The sequence below is a fragment of the Polyodon spathula genome, chromosome 21 (assembly GCF_017654505.1).
Source record: "Polyodon spathula isolate WHYD16114869_AA chromosome 21, ASM1765450v1, whole genome shotgun sequence".
Taxonomy (NCBI): domain Eukaryota; kingdom Metazoa; phylum Chordata; class Actinopteri; order Acipenseriformes; family Polyodontidae; genus Polyodon; species Polyodon spathula.
In genome coordinates, this window is record NC_054554.1 from 21,135,269 (window position 1) to 21,151,920 (window position 16,652).

Here is a 16,652-nt window from a genome sequence, read left to right on the forward strand (position 1 = left end):
AATAAACACATTAAAATTCCCACAGAAACAGTGCTACCTGTATTCCACAAAATGTATTTCTTTATTCTGGATTCTTGTCAACATATTAAATGCGTCCTATCCCGACATCTGTTTATCATCCACAGACGGATGGTTCAGAACATTTTAATCAAACATTGAAGCAGATGCTGAGATGGTTTGTGAACCAAGAGCAGAAACATTGGGCAACGCTTCTCCCCTACCTCCTTTTTTTGCAGTGAGAGAAGTGCTGCAGAGTTCGACAGGGTTCTCCCTCTTCGAGCTCTTGGCATCCTCGATCTGTTGAGAGAGGGGTGGGAAGAGCACAAAGGCTCATCCAAAAATGGAGTAGGAGCATGTGCTCCTACTCCGTGATTGCCTAGATTTGGTCAGTCGTTTGGCCCAGGACAATCTAAAATCGGCTCTGCACCGGTAACAGCAGCATTACAACCAAAATCCACATCAGAATCCAAACTGTATACTAAATGGCAAGAGTCATATGAGGTCAGGGCCAGGCGAGGTAGAGGACCCTGTATAGAGGCCCCTAGTACTCAGAGCATTCCAATGAGAGAACAGTTACTTCGAGATCAATGGCGTTAGCAAAGAGGTGCAGGTGATGCTTAAACTTATGGTGATTGAGCCTTCCAGGAGCGAGTAGTGCTGTCCGATTGTGATAGTCAGCAAAAAGGACGGCATCATCCGCATCTGCATTTATTTCCATAAGGTAAACACTATTGCCAAGTTCGATGCCTACCCCATGCCTCTTATCGACAAGCTTCTCGACAAACTGGGAATGGCAAAGTTTATCTCGACTTTGGAATTGACAAAGGGATACTGGCAGATCCCCTTAACCCGCAGATTATATGAAAAAACTATGTTTTTTAAAACTGATGATCTGTTTCATTTCATAACAAAGCCATTTGGGCTACATGGTGTGCCCGCTACCTTTCAGACTAATGGACCAGGTCTTACATCCACATCGTGAGTATGCAGCAGCATATATTGACGATGTGATCATCTACAGTTCCACCTGGTGAGAGCATTTGATTAGGATTACGTCCGTCCCTCAGTCTCTAAGGGTAGCCCGACTGACAGCCAACCTAGGTAAATGTGCATTTGCCAAAATATAAACACAATATTTGAGATTTATTATGAGAGAGGCTTTGATAGATGCAGCAATCCTGAAAACTAAGTCCCAGGTGAGGTCTCTCTTAGAGTTGGTTGGTTATTACCGACGATTTATCCCGGAGTATGCAACAGTGGTCAACCCTCTAGTAAACCTCACCTAGAAAAGTGCACCAAATTCAATTAAATGGACAGGAGAATGTCAGGGCATGTTTAATACCATTAACAGCTCTGCCAAGCAACTACCCTTATCACACCAGATTTTGATAAGGAATTCATCCTCCACACCAATGCTTCGAATGTTGGTCTGGGGTCAGTCTTGTCCCAGCAGGTTGATGGAGTAGAACACCCCATCCTTTACATAAATAAAAAAATTATCCCTCGGGAGTGTAATTACTCCTTCATAGAGAAGGAATGTCTGGCCATTAAATGGGCAACTCAGACCTTATGCTACTACCTATTGGGACATTGATTCAAGCTTGTCACTGACCACACCCCATTCAGAAGATTAAGCACAATGAAGGATAGCAATGCCCAGATAACTAGGTAGTATTTGGCACTGCAACCCTTCATGTATTTTATGACACACCATGCAGGGAAAAATCACCAAAATGCTGATTACTTTTACCAGGAGGGTGGTATAATGGTGAAAATAGATTCAGCCAAGTGTTCCTTCGGCTCCACTCTGAGCGGTGGGATCTATGACAGCGAGTGAATGAATCCTAGTCAACAATCTCCATCCCGACCTGTGAGGGTGCTGTATAACAGGAACAGTGTGCCTCGTACTGTATGGTTCGGCAGTTCATTCCAGGGTCAGTCTGAAGCCGGCCATCCAGGAAGGGGGCGGAGTCACAATATCAGAAGTCATTGCTCTAGTATGGTAAGTGAAGCGTCAGTCATGGATTGGAGGAGACGTGATTGAACCAGCCATCAGAAGGAGCGTGACTAAGGGTATTTTATGGGATGTGATCTGTTCCTTTGTTTTGGTTATGGAAAGACCTGTAAAGAATGGGTGAAACAAAGTAACCATGAGTGTTTTGTATTTGCTAATAACTGTTTATTCGTAATTAGTAGATGGCTAAGCAAACTGGGAGCTGTTGCTGTTAAGTCAGCATCCAACCCAGATTATAAACACAGCACCAGTCACACTTAACTGTGTATTCACCACCAGTACAGGAGCACCAGGAAAGGATGAGGAGTAATGCCTCTACATATTAAAGTGTACGCCACTAAATATCAACACAAGCAGCTGTGTACTGCCCTGCAGACAACTACCCCTGAGAATATAAAAGTGGCCATGCAGCTAGTAGAGATAAAACTGCAGGCTGCATGTGATACCATCGACACCAACACCAGGGCTGTGAAGAATGTTGTCGCTCCGAGAAGGCACTTTCAAATGAAGAAATCTACGCTCACAGTAGGTACACAAGCCTTTTCAAGGTGATCTCCTGTTTGGCACTGGTCTGAAGGATTCTCTGTCCCAAATGAAGGAGGTGAGACAGCTGGGGATGCTGTTTGGCAGGATCCCCAGAAGCGGGTTTTACAGCAGGCAGATTTTCAGACTTGGCTGATTCAATCGCCTTTTGGTAGGCAGGCCCATAATAAGGAAGTATAGGAGCCCACTACTTCCTCTTGACATCTTCTACCACCAATATATTTTCCCACAGCCTTATTGCTTAAGAAATTTCATTTTGCACTGTTTGAGCAGCCAGAACTGCACAAGATGCCCTCTCGTATACAGTAAGATACCCTACACACAACTGTAGCAGGGCGAGATCTGTGCTGACTCTGCTGGCGTGTTCACGGGCTGCAGGAAGAGGGCAGCAGTCGCCCAACAACCGCCTGTGAGTCATGGCAGTGACACGGGGAGGTGGGAAAGTGTGTGTGTGGACTTTCCCCCTCTCTGAATGGCCGAGAGGCGGGTCTTGGGTGATTGTCGGTCCTATAAAATAACGCTCTGTTATTTCCTCAGGTCTGCCCACTTAGACGCGCTAAGAGTGCGGACGCTTTGATTCGGGACCGGGAATCAGCCGGGAGAAAAATAAAGAACCACAGCGAGACAGAGAGAGAGCGGGGAACCCTTGGGCAGACCCCGGCGTATTGTGAAAGAGCAGGCTAGATAGCCGATAGAGTAGGACGGTGATCCGGGTCGTGCGGGTAGCGGCGACCGGGATAACGCTGCCGAGTGCAGCACCTTTTATTTGTAGTTTTATTACTGTTTTATTTTCCCTTGTTCTTTTCGCCTTCTGTTTTCATTATTATTTCTTTGAGCACCTGCGAGTGCCCTTCCTGTTCACGTACCAGCTGTGGTATTTCCGTGGTGCTGTCTATCATCGTTGATAGGCAGCCCACGGTCAACAGTGCCCTCTGCCGGAAAAAGTAAGAACTGTCTAAAAATAAAACTGGGCACCTGTGTGGTGTTTTCAAGTACACCTGTCTGTCTCCTAATCAGTGAATTACCCACACCCCTTCCACACCAACATATTAACTTATGTTAGAAATGTCTCTGAACCTTTACATATTGTCTTTAGGCTGTTAATATTTCCTATGTAAAAACAATAAGTGAACAAGCCTTCAGTTTGCTTCTGAAGCAATGTCCTCCTGCTTTCTCCACACAAGGTGAATAACTTAAATGTTTATACTGTGTAAGTTTGAATTCTTAACCAATGTGAGGATAACCTTCATCTCCCAAAGTGTTTCACCTAGTCTTAGGGAACACAGAGTTTTTTTTGTTTTTTTTTTTTTTTTTAAATTTATAGATTCTGTTTTACTCAGTTTTTAGATAATTTTAGAATTCTGTCTGTGAGGTATCAGATTGTTGGTTCCTATGATGTGTGAAATGAAAAAGGCAGATGGCTTATTAAAATATGCAGCACCTACTTGCTGACCGATTGGGCTGTCATTTTTGCAGTCAGAGTGTTACCAAGTGTAAACATTAAAAAGAGGTTGAGATGCATTTCTATTTTCACTTTTAACAGCCTTACAAACGTGTGTGTTGCAGAGCTGCTGAGGAAGGGCATATACAGTAGGTCAAAAGTGACAAGGTTACAATTTCAAAGTGAATTTCATACATATAAAGTGCAACCCTGAATTCAAAGGGTTGCAAAGTGTTTATAAAAAGGGAAAAGTAACACAGGGATGACTCAACAGTTTTGTCAGCATCCAAATGTCTTAGAACCTGCTTAGACATTTTCAAGCACAATACAATTATACATTAAAGTGTAAGTAGCAGGGTTATGAACTATATAGTGTTACACATCCCCACGTGCTCCTACAACTGTTTAAATAACGTACCTGTAAGTTCTTTTCATTATTAACATCCTGACAATTTTATACAGTTATCACTTTAAAGTATGTTTCAAAGCTGTTTTCAAAATATCCACTCTAACAATTGAACTGTCTACGATTTGTAACACCCTATCTCTATTTTACAAAAGCAGTTTGGTTGTTTATCTGTCGTGATAAAATAAAATTATGTTTCTGTCTATCTGTCCTTCATGCTCCATACAGAATCTCACAACATAAATCATACAAACAGTTACAGAAGAAACTTGGTAAATTATTGAAACAGAAGTTGGTAATGACAGCCAACAAAAAAAGGCCCACCCTCTGTTTTGGCCTGAAGTAGTAGAATCAATTATGTGATTTGAATGACATATTGAATCATTTTCAAGGACTTACATGTAAATGGGTCATGCCTGGCTTCTTTTCCAAGGCAGATTGCAGATGATTGTTACCTAATACTAAAAATGATTATGTGGCATATCACTTTAGGTCAGCATCATGGGTAGCACAGAGAAAAGGAAAGTTGGGATTTTCTACTAACCCTACATTATATACATGGCATACTTTATTTGCAAGCTAGTAAGAAACTGCTATTTTTTCCCATGTTGTACCATTAAGGTTGTCTCACAAAAGAAAACTACTCTGATTTACTGGGCTAGAAATGAATTTCTTTGAAGGTTTTAAGAGACAGTTAGTCTTTCCTAGCCTCAAACCACAGAGGAGATTTTCCCTGGTGTTTACTTCCAGTGCCATGGCATTTTGTTGTGTTCCCACTCTTTGCTCATCTTTTGTAGATCAGCAGGCAGTTGTATAAGGGCCGCTTTTGGAAAGCTGATATCTCCACACTGTGTTGTTTCCTTGCTTGTTTGTACCTCGATATTCTGCATGCATGGTGCCTTAAGATATCAACAATAATGAAATGCCATAAGTCTAATGGATATGTTTTTGGTTTTTTTAGGGCACAATATTCAGCCATTGGATGTTTTAGCCCTGGTTGATGAAACCAAACAACTGAAAGATCAGCTTGCTGTTGCTGCTAAAGAAAATACAGCACTGAGCAGACAACTTGTTGCAAATGTAAAATCTTCATTGCCACTAACTATAGAATATGTTACAAACTCAGAAGATACAAAACACATTTAAATACTACACAGGCTTTACCTAAACATCATTTTTAAATATTTTTAAGTTTCTGGTCCCTTTGATCAGGAAAATGTCCCTCCCAAGTCAGCTTTCTTTACATTAAAAAAGCTGCAGCTTAATTTGGAATTCATACCAAGTGCCCTTGACAGTCAAAGCCCCCCCCTCCCCCCCAAGTGCACACTCACAACGCCAGATGAATGCTAGCGATGTGGCTATACACAGAAGATTGCAGCTCATCAGGTGCATGTTGAAAGAGCCATTTCAAGAGTTAAAAAATTTTACATCTTAACTCAACAATTTGATCTGGCTCAGTTCAGTTCCATAAACCAAATTATTTACATGTTTACTATATTTACAATATAATCGTAAATCTCGAAAAACTACTCACTTCTAAATCTTTTGTAGTCATTTTTGTATTACTTGTTAATTTGGATTCATATGTTGTTTTTTTCTGACTTTATGTGAACGAAAAGACACACATTTGCCCGTTTTCCCATTGGAAATAGTGATATTTTGAAATATCACTGTCCTACTCACTTCTAAATCTTTTGTAGTCATTTTTGTATTACTTGTTAATTTGGATTCATATGTTGTTTTTTTCTGACTTTATGTGAACGAAAAGACACACATTTGCCCGTTTTCCCATTGGAAATAGTGATATTTTGAAATATCACTGTCCTGGTCACAAAAGCAAAGTTTGTGGGGAATAATGGCCTTTTTCTATACTTTTGAGGCATAAGCAATTAGGAAATAACACTTACTACCCAGGAACAAAAATTGTGTTACATAGTGTAATAAAAGACACTTTTCAGTATTGCTGTTAAAGTTTATCGTCCTGAAAGATGCAAACTAAAGGAAAACTTAATGTTTAGGAAAAGCAACAATCAAAACAAGTAAAAAGAATAAACTACGCAGTGCAAACACACACACACACTCACACACACACACACACACACACACACACACACACACACACATACATGTCAGTGCTTCACAAACCTGGTCCTGGGGACCCACTGTGTCTGATGTTTTTGTTCCAGCTGAGTTTTAAATTATTAAATTGATTACCCAACTGAACTAACAATTAGTTACAGTACTAAATACAATTTTAGACAAAACCTGAAATATCAGACTCCTTTGGCTGGTTTCACAGACCCTGATCAGCACTAATCTTGGACTACCTTACCTACCTAAACACTAGGTAGTCCAAGATTAGTGCTAATAGGGGCTGGTGCAACCAGCCATTCAAACTAAAACCAATTCAAAAGCTCACGTCCCCATGTCTGGTAAGTACTTGTTTGCATTTATGTGTCAAATTAAATGGCTAGGATACCATTGCTTACTGTAGCTCAGCCGTAACCATCATTTTTGTCAATACACCAACACATTTAATAGAAGAAAATTAACAAGACGAAAGCTAGCTATGTGTACAACTAAATCACTGTTAAGAACACACAATACTGGAAAATGCTGTGGCTATACCTGTGAAACATGACATCTTTCTCGAGTTTTCAGGACAAATGCAACTGCATTTTTCTTCAAATCTGTGGCTTCATTTACACATTCCTCCTGATAAAGCTTCAGCTAGTGTTTTAATTATTCACATTTGCACAATCAAAAGTACTAACTAGCTAGCTATCTAGCTAATGAGTTTCATAATAACTATATCAAATATGTTAAAATACATATCAATAAGTACCGATAGCGAGCTAGCACTCATACTTAGCTAACATTAGCTAGCTGAAACACCATTAATTCATTCATTATTTGCTAGCTATCGTTGAGGGATGGTCTGGTTTAACTTACTAATATTGGCAGTAAGCATAGGCTGAATGCACACTGCAGTAAGCACGAGGATATTAAACATATGCCAGCTAGAAATCATAATGTAAATAGCTAATAATAAGCAATAGCTACTGATAACATAGCTACCGACCTGTCCTCCACCGGCATTGTGAAGTCCTCCAAGCACACTTCCTCGTGACATTTCCGCTGAAGTGGAGCTGCATGTTGAGTGTATTCATGATCATCATCATCATCACTGAACATTTGACCAGGATCTGTAGCTTGAACTTGGCTGGACGTTTGGCCTTGAAGAAGTGCAGGTGTAGTTTCCTGGTGTGCTGAATATCTTGACTATCCAAAGTCCTCGATGTACTTATTTCCTTCGGCTGGTACTCTATAGTTAGATACTCTAGGTGTCTTTTCTGGCCTCTGTAAATAATCTTCAATGTGAACTTGACTGAGGGTTTGGCCTGAAATGTCTTCGTCAGCTTTTCCACCACTGACTGACTTGCTTCGATCAGTAGTAGAAAACCTAACATGTGTTGCATGAGTGGGGTCGAGCACCAATGCCTGCTATTGATTTGTGAGGTGCAAGGAGTGAGTCCATTTAATATGATAATAAAACCAATAGTAAACTCTGTATTCTTCTGGACAGCCATCTATACCACAGATAACTCTGAAGTTTGGGCTACGACTGTGTGCAGTGTTAAAAGGGCTTTCAATGTCAAAGCAACAAAAACAAATCACACAGCGCCAAATCATTTTGTTGAAGTTGCGACCACACCACATCCAAAAAAGAACAGCATCCAGTGGGCAAACCCACTATACAACCACTGGGCACATCCAATCGTGAAAAAGGGTGATATCCATTATGTATGTGTCTACTGTGTGTTTAAAATTGTAGCTTACATATTTATATAAGAATGGTATGACACTGCATATATTTAAAACTAATTGCTAGTTCAGTATACAGCGGTTGTGAAATTCACTCTGGCGTTCCTTCACCTTCACCGAAATGGTGTCATCCACTAGCGCCGTATGTACTTGGACTTAGCGATAACCAAACATGAAAAAAGGGGAGTAGCTATAAGCATTTATTTCAGTCCAATAACGTAGCTAGCTAGGCAGAAATATTTCGTTATAAGGTGCTTGATACAATACATTTAAGTATAATATGCCTACCCTTTGAAACATCAAACAGGTTTATATTTATTTGCTAGATCTACCGTTAGCAAGTTTTTCATCATGGCTTCAAGCTACCTAGCTAGCTAGGATGTTTATACCTCTGTCAGTATTGAACGGTTAGTGACTTGAATGTATTGTGTGCAAAGTGGCTGCTGATGGTGAACAGGTGATGGGTGATGCAGTGCAGGAAAAATCACAGGCAGGCAATTGTAATCCAGTTAGAAATACTTTATTTTGTAATTCCCGGTCTGGTGACCAAAACGATAAACCTCCTGCAATACATACCTTTGTGTAAAGCATGGAGGGTATTTACACAAATGGTTCTGCACAACCAAAACAATAACACGGTATTTATCCACCTCACAATAATACAAGACATGGTCACCAGTCTGGGTGCCTGCTGTAGTGCTCCTGGTGGGTGATAATTTATTAAAGACAGTGAGTGAAAAGTGCAGTGATGATCCAGTTTAGCGCTGGCCCAAGGCAACAGCTCCGGATTCGTGCTTAGCTGTCTCGTGATTATAAAAAGACACAGGCAGTTACTAAACACACAAACAAACAAAACACTCACAAACTCTTTTCTATTTCAAGGGACAACCTCCTGGTCTTTCTTGTTCCTTGTATTTCAAACCAAGCGAAGGAAAAGATTAGTGTTTTTCTGGCTCCTTTAATGCTATCCCACATGACCCCTTGGTAAACAATTGCAGCTGCGTCTTTTACATGCAGCTGCTACCTCAATTACATTCCAGGTCAATACATTCCTGCAACATTGTCTTGCTTCCTTCCTGGCTGATGGACTTCCCGACCCTGGAAACCCGACTCAAGCCAGCCCATCCAGAGACTTCTCCTTTTGCTATTTAGCACCTTCACAGGTCAGGAGGGAGGATTACAACCAGAACTCATTGTATTTCTGTCACAATTGTTATCTGTAAATGTTTTAAATAGTCATTGTACATAGCTAGCTAGTTATCAAAAGCTTGTTAAGACCGTAGCTACATTGTTTAACTGGTTATGGCATCCCCGCCATTTCCCGTCATCAAAATCTGGCTAACCGCTGTTGTTTTCTGTACTTATCTAGCAGACTAGCTAGCTAGCTGGTTGCTAATTTTATACTAACAGTAACAGCAGCATGCTTGTTGTTAACGCTTGCAAGCGTTGGGGAGGGGAAACTAGAGACAAGGACAAAACAATGGGCAAAGGCGGGAACACGATGTTAAATGAATGTGCGAATGTATAGACCCCTTTGAAAGTTGGCAAACATTACTGATGACACAAATAGACACATGCATTTGGTGCAAAACGTTAATGCTTGTGAATGTGATCAGGCTTGCCAACAAGCTCCAGAATTTACTGACACTAGCCAGGTCAGGTTTTTTAACTCACCTCTCTAAACTCAAATTAATTGATTCTATTAAGCATGTAACGTGAGTGGAAATTGCGTGAGCTGTTGCTAAAGGAATGGAACTGTTTTGTTAACTATTACTAAAAGCACACAGCTGTATGGGAGAGGGAATTACTTCTTGTGAGGATTGTTTCCATCAATCAAACCTGTACAGCTTGCTGATTTGCTCTATTTGTCTGATTGGGGCAGGACTGTGTGAAGCAGAAATAAGTATTACATTAATAGAAACTTAACCCCAAGGTTAAATGAGAAAGAATGCGGGTGGATTCATAATTCTCTATAGGAATTGAATTGTACATTTTGATACATATTGTCTAGCATATAACATTTCAAGCAATGTGATTTTAATACATGTTATGAAGCTCTCTGGATAGAATTGCTGCCGCAGTTAAACAATTGAACACATTTATTGAAGCCGCTCATGCAATTCACACCCGCTTCACGTGTTCATTTAACATCAATTTATTGGTCATGATACGCTTGTCTTCCAATGCAAAGGCTACTTCTTGTTCAAGAAGTTGTTTTGAGCCGTGTGTGCTATAAAAAAAAGTAGGTGTGTTTTACAATTGGAGTGTTCACAAAGCCAATCGAGGTTCACTCAGTCACTATCACTCGGGGATTGTTATGTTAATTTTTTTTATTTTTTTTTAAATCTCTTTTCTGTCTAAATAAATACTAACTTAGAAATGTGTGAACAGGCTGGCTGTAGTTTGGGTTCATGCCCCATTGATAAAACACAAATAAATTAAACAAAAACCTAGCTCTCATTGAGCACTCCCTAAACACTTGCAGGTCCCTGACTAACGAGCAGCTGCCTGCCAAACAAAACATAACAAACTTTTAACAGAAAGCTTTAAGCCAAACGTAGGTTTTTACCTCTATATTTGCACACCATAACAATCAACCTCTTCACTCTGCAGCCACAGCCCAGAACAACCTGGCTGCGCTCTTTAAATACCCTGCACCTGTTTCTAATTTACAATTACCTCCAGGTGCAGGGGATAATTACCAATAAAACAACTAATAATTAAATTAAACAGTAGAACTAAATTAAACAAAACGTGCATTTGCACATGTTTTTAGGCTGGGAGGAATCTGACCCTCCCCCTGCCACCTTACAAATGGATATGGTTTTTGTTTACTTCATTAGTTTGTGAGTGCAGACACCTGTTCTTTCACACATACTGTGTGTGTGTGTGTGTGTGTGTGTGTGTGTGTAATGTATGTATATATATATATATATATATATATATATATATATATATATATATATATATATATATATATATATATATATAATATATATCATATATGGATTTTATTCATACACAATTTTGATTTCCGTCTGCAAGAAAGTGTCCGAGGACGTTCTTCACAGGCAAAGGCAGCTACAGAATATGAAATACAACTGCCGGGTTTACGTCCACAAAATCAAGGTATTCTGATTTCAAATTGTACTTGCCTGGGTAAGCAAATACATTTACATAACTTACATTTAATTTATTTTATGTATTTTTTAGGCTAACTTTAATTTAAAACTCTGATAGGTACAATGCAATAATAAGAAATGGAATATTGGTAAATCGAGTTGGCAAAGTCAGTAATGTAAACAATAAACCAAAGTAATATCATTTACTATTTGAAATGTAGCAGCAGTGATGTTTAAAGTCGAGATGGCAGTACGTATGGAATGACATGATGAAAAAAAAAGTTGAGTCAGTTCCTGAGCAAAATAAACCACTAAATAATTGTTTTGTATACAACTAAATGTAAAATATACTTTTTTTGTATATAAATGAACACTGTAGAGTTCTGCTAAAGTTGTGCTAATGTCAATTCAGTCACGTTTGTTTTGCACCCAGTCTGCACTCACATACGTCACACCAGATCCATCTACAATGAAATGCCATTTCACTTGTATCCTTTTTTAGATTTATTTTACCCTAAAGATCAAAGCTAAGCTCATGGATGCTTTGAAAACATTGAATGAAGTAGCTTTTGCTTCTGTAGGTTAGAATTATAGCTTGCTATAGTCACTTTTGCTTTAGCTAGCTAGCAAGAACAGCTTGCATAGCCCAGAACAGAAGCGTGAGATCTTAATTTCTTCCCCCCTAACAGAAGCCAACATCGGAAAAACAGTCTTACTAAGCCTTTCACGAGATGACATCAGGGATCGTTTTCCAGGGCCTCAAAATTTTATGAGAAGAAATTTATGGAATCTGAAATGTGAAGGCATTTACATGCCAGTTACTTTTTTTTATTATTATTAGTGCATATTGAAAATGGGTTCCCCTGTTGTATTGATGGTGTGTTATGCATTTTTACGGTCACACTAAGAATATGCTTTCATTTATAAAAGGAATCTTCAACCTAAATTCCTACATGTGTTTTGTACGATATGACAATGTACAATAGAAACAACATGGTGCACAATGCACTTGCACATTTCATTTCAAAATGTGAAATAATCAAATAGGGGGAATTGCCAGCAGCTCTAAACAATAGTGATGATACACTGCACTACCATTCTAATTGTTTAATTAAATTAAGGGTGGGCACTTTCCAAGCTGTACTTCCTTTTTTAAGAAAAATGTCCACATTTTGATTGGGCTGTCTAAATTTACATACACACGCAGGGGTTTATATTTATGATGTGCGAATTTTGTCAATTAATTTATTGGAAAGCAATGTGTTTATTCAGAAGTCAGCCTCAGAAGTCAGCCTGCCTTCAGGTCTTGATGAGCGCCTCACAATTGAAACAGCTCAATAAAACAAGGAGACCGCTCCACACAAAATTATGAAACTACCTAGCCGAGGATATGTAATTTATACAGACAGTGAGTTGGAGCGATGTAGGAAAGAATTCTTTGAAATGAAGCGTATTGGGAAAGAAGAGAATTGTACACTGTCCAAAGAACTTCGCTGCAGATTAGTGAGAAACACTATAACCAATATAGTTTCAATATTGAGGGCAACAGCAGAAGACGACAGGTATCCCTCCAAACGTGAGATTACTTCAATGGCAAAGCGACTGGTGGAATGCTATCCCATGCTATGGGAAAGTTTTTGTGGCAGTCGTCCCGCTTGGGTAGGTAGATTTTAACAACATGAAAGAAATGGTTAACTAAAAGTTTACCTTTGTTTTTTGGTTTGAAAGGCTATATTTCTGACTCGTAAGTTAAAGCAGCATAAAAATGTTGCATTGTGAAGTTTATGTTATTGTTAATATGACTCTTCCTTGTGACATGATTTAATCAACTATTCAAAACTAGGGGATCTCTGTGCTGCTTAAGTCCTATTTTCCTGTGTCAGCAGTTGGTTCGAGATGCCACGAAGTAAGTGGAAAAGCCTTAACCGTATGTGTGTTGAAGACAACTAGGACCTCTTCCATCCTTGTCAAGAGGAATGCTAATCTTTTCTCCTAGTAGTAGCTGGCTCTGCAGGCCTCCACCAAAGTTTCACCATGATTTCCATTACACGAGAGTAGATGTTAAAACTTCATGCTGATTTGAACTCGGCTCTCACCAAGATAAGCACCAGCTAAGATGTAGCTTTACAGTAAACTAATGTGATCCATATGTGTCTCCATCCATTTGCATTTCCTTCCATATAATGATGTAGATACACAACGGCTGCGATGCTGGCTCCAGGGATCAACCATAGTGCGGCCTCCCCAGCGCATCAGCATGACAACCATCTGGATTGAGCTAAGTAGGGAATACATCTCTGGGGTCTTCAAGTGGGCACCTTCCATCCTCAGTGTTTCATCGTCTAGCCCACGACACCTCAAGAGGGCTCGACGGTGATTCTGGCGTCCCAGCATCACCCTTCTCCGTCCCCCACTCAACTCAGCCCAGCTTACTTACCTGTACATCAGCGTTTCTTTCTTTCTATTGTGCTTGAGATCCCCAGCCAGAATCTTTCCGTCTCAACCACAGCCAGTTGCTGCTCCTCTCTGCTGCTTGAAATAAGTTCTTCACTGTGCGACGCAACTCTTGGCCACTGAATCCGACGGGTCTCTGAGAAACCGGGTTGTAGAGTGTGCCACAAATCCTCGACAACCCACTTCCACTGGGTAAACCCGGACTCTCCATCCTCGCTGTTCCGCTTCAGTGGCTAGTTGAGCATATCGCAGTTTCTTCCTCTCGTACGCCTCATCTACAGCATCCTCCCATGGCACTGTTAACTCTACCAGGTGAACAAGGCATGCTGATCCAGACCACAAGACAATATCTGGTCGAAGGTTAGTGGTGGCAATCTCAAGTAGAAAAACAAGCCGTTGACCAACATCTGCCAGCATTTTCCAGTCTAGCAGCTTCCAGTTGTCCTGGGCGAGGATTGGTTTTAACAACTTTTCTTGGTGGTTGCTCTCCTGGGCGGCAACTTATTGGTCAGGTTACGCTTGTCTTCCATTGCTAAGGCCAAACAGCGCAGCACCTGGTCATGGCGCCAAGTAAACCGACCTTGGCTAAGAGCCACCTTACATCATGTCAAAATGTGCCTTAATGTTGCAGGTGATGAACACAAAGGACATGAGGGATCCTCTCCTACCCAGAGGTTTAGGTTCTGTGGTGATGGGAGAACATCATATGTTGACCTGATGAGGAAACTGATCCTGCTCTGTTCCATTGACCATAGGTCTTGCCAGCCAATCTTGCGTTGTTCCACACTCTCCCATCTCATCCATTCTGCCTGCTTGGCCTGGGAAATGGCCTTTATACACCTTATCCTCTCCTCCTGCTTTTGCACCTCGTTGACTACCAGCTTCCTCCTTTCAGCTGGGGCTGCCTTGTGCCATGTAGGAGGTGCTGAACTGAGACCGAGACCCCCTCTTCCATGTTGAACTTGCCCCATGATATCACCAATTCGAAGGGCAGCCTTTGCATCTTCCACAGCTTTCTTTGCCGCCCACTTTCTTCCAGTTTTCAACACAGGTGATGCCTCCCTTACGCATTTGTCGCGTGACTCTACTAATGTCATTTCCAGTCTGACCTTGGAGCACTTAAATTCCTCGGTTAGAGCGGAGACTGGTAGCTGCAGTATTCCTGTACCATAACATTGATTCAAGGGCTTGAAGATGTGCAATGGAACTAGAAGACACTGCATTGCTCTCTAAGCTCGCACCTGGGGAAATGGTTACCCTTGAGTACAGCAGATTCTTTCATTAGAGTCAGCCATGTGATAAAGACCTGGCATGCACACCAAGTCACAGCTGCAAGCATCCACACACTACTGCACCGAGCATATGCTGAATACACATTTTCAGCAATTACAGTAGAGACAGATGCTGGGTCCTTGGAAGCATGATGTGCAATGCGAGCATAGCAGAGTACCCTGTTCGATTACTGGCTGAAAACGCTGTCACTCAATATCGTCTTGCTACTGTACGTCAGATCTCTTCACAAAGGTGACTTTCAACTCTATGTGGAGTCGCTAACAAAGATTGCACCATGGATGTTTGCACTGGATCATACACACTACTCCAGATGGCTACCAGTACATATTCGTGACATGATGATACTTTCTGGGAAGCATCCAGAGTTCCTGATAGAATTCCATGCAGGAAAGTTTGTCATGCACAAAACAAGCAACAAGTTCTCAGCAATGGTAATTGACCAGTGTCACGAACAGAATAATACAACAGTGAAAGGAACAGTAGGGGCGGTTGGACTGATAGACAATCCTGGGGCGCTGAGACGTTGGATAGTAACTGGTCCAGAAGTTGCAAAATAGGTCACAAAATTTGAGGACTGCACAGTGGTGTCACACAGTTGTGACATTGAACGTCCCCATCATGAACAGCATTGCGGTGTACAAGCTGTATTCCTGAAAGATTTCGGATCATTAACCTCTGTGTTTGAAGAGATGGGAAATCCATTTCTGGAAGAAAGCCAAGATCTCATGGTCCTTGACACTAGGGATATCATTGACATATCTGTGGCAGAAACAATGAAGAAGACTGAAGCCCTTGGTGAGGAACAGTACAACAAATGTGTTGAGGAAAGGCTTATTCAGTCTACAAAGCCTATCAGAGATGCATTTCTCCAGAACAGGTTATCACTGTTCAGTCGCCCATCTGTGAAGTCACCTTCAAAGCAAAAGGTGCAAGTTTCAGCATGAAAGAATGACTGCCATCTCTTTTTGTTGCTGTATATCTCCATCAAACAAAAGATGGAGATCTGGAAACCAGGCAGCCCCACCATCATTGTCATTGGCAGGCAAACTTCAGCTTGGTACAAAGTCAGACCTCCTTCGTTGCCTTGAATCAGAGGAAAGTCAATCAACAAACACCCCTGTTGTCAATGGAAAATTATTGGATGGCGTTGCTGTTATCCAGATGCTCAATCCTGGAACAGCAAGGACTTTTCAAGACTATGCAGACATGGTGTTTACACTGTGTGTATCATCTTGGCTACAGACAGCTGATCGAGTGGACATTGTTTGGGATGTGTACATCCCAGAGAACTTGACTTATTGCCAGAGATATTCCAGACTGCATTGCTAAAATAAAGAGAATGTGGTGTGCTTTCCAGGATGAGTTATTTTACTTTGGTATGATGAAGAAAGTGCTCAAGCAACCACCAACTCTTGATTCAGGTAAGGTTTGACAGAATATACCCATTAGTTAATCTAGTCAGAAAAGTCGTATACTACTAACAGACAATAATCCACATTGTTATACTTGTTTTCCCAAACAGAAGAAAGGGCCATCTCCATCACTACCACTGAA

General features: G+C 40.8%; 1 pseudogene; it reads right to left on the reverse strand.

The window, feature by feature from the left end:
- Positions 1-13,229: 13,229 nt before the first annotated feature.
- Positions 13,230-13,345, reverse strand: LOC121296750 (annotated as a pseudogene).
- Between the last annotated feature and the right edge of the window lie 3,307 nt (positions 13,346-16,652).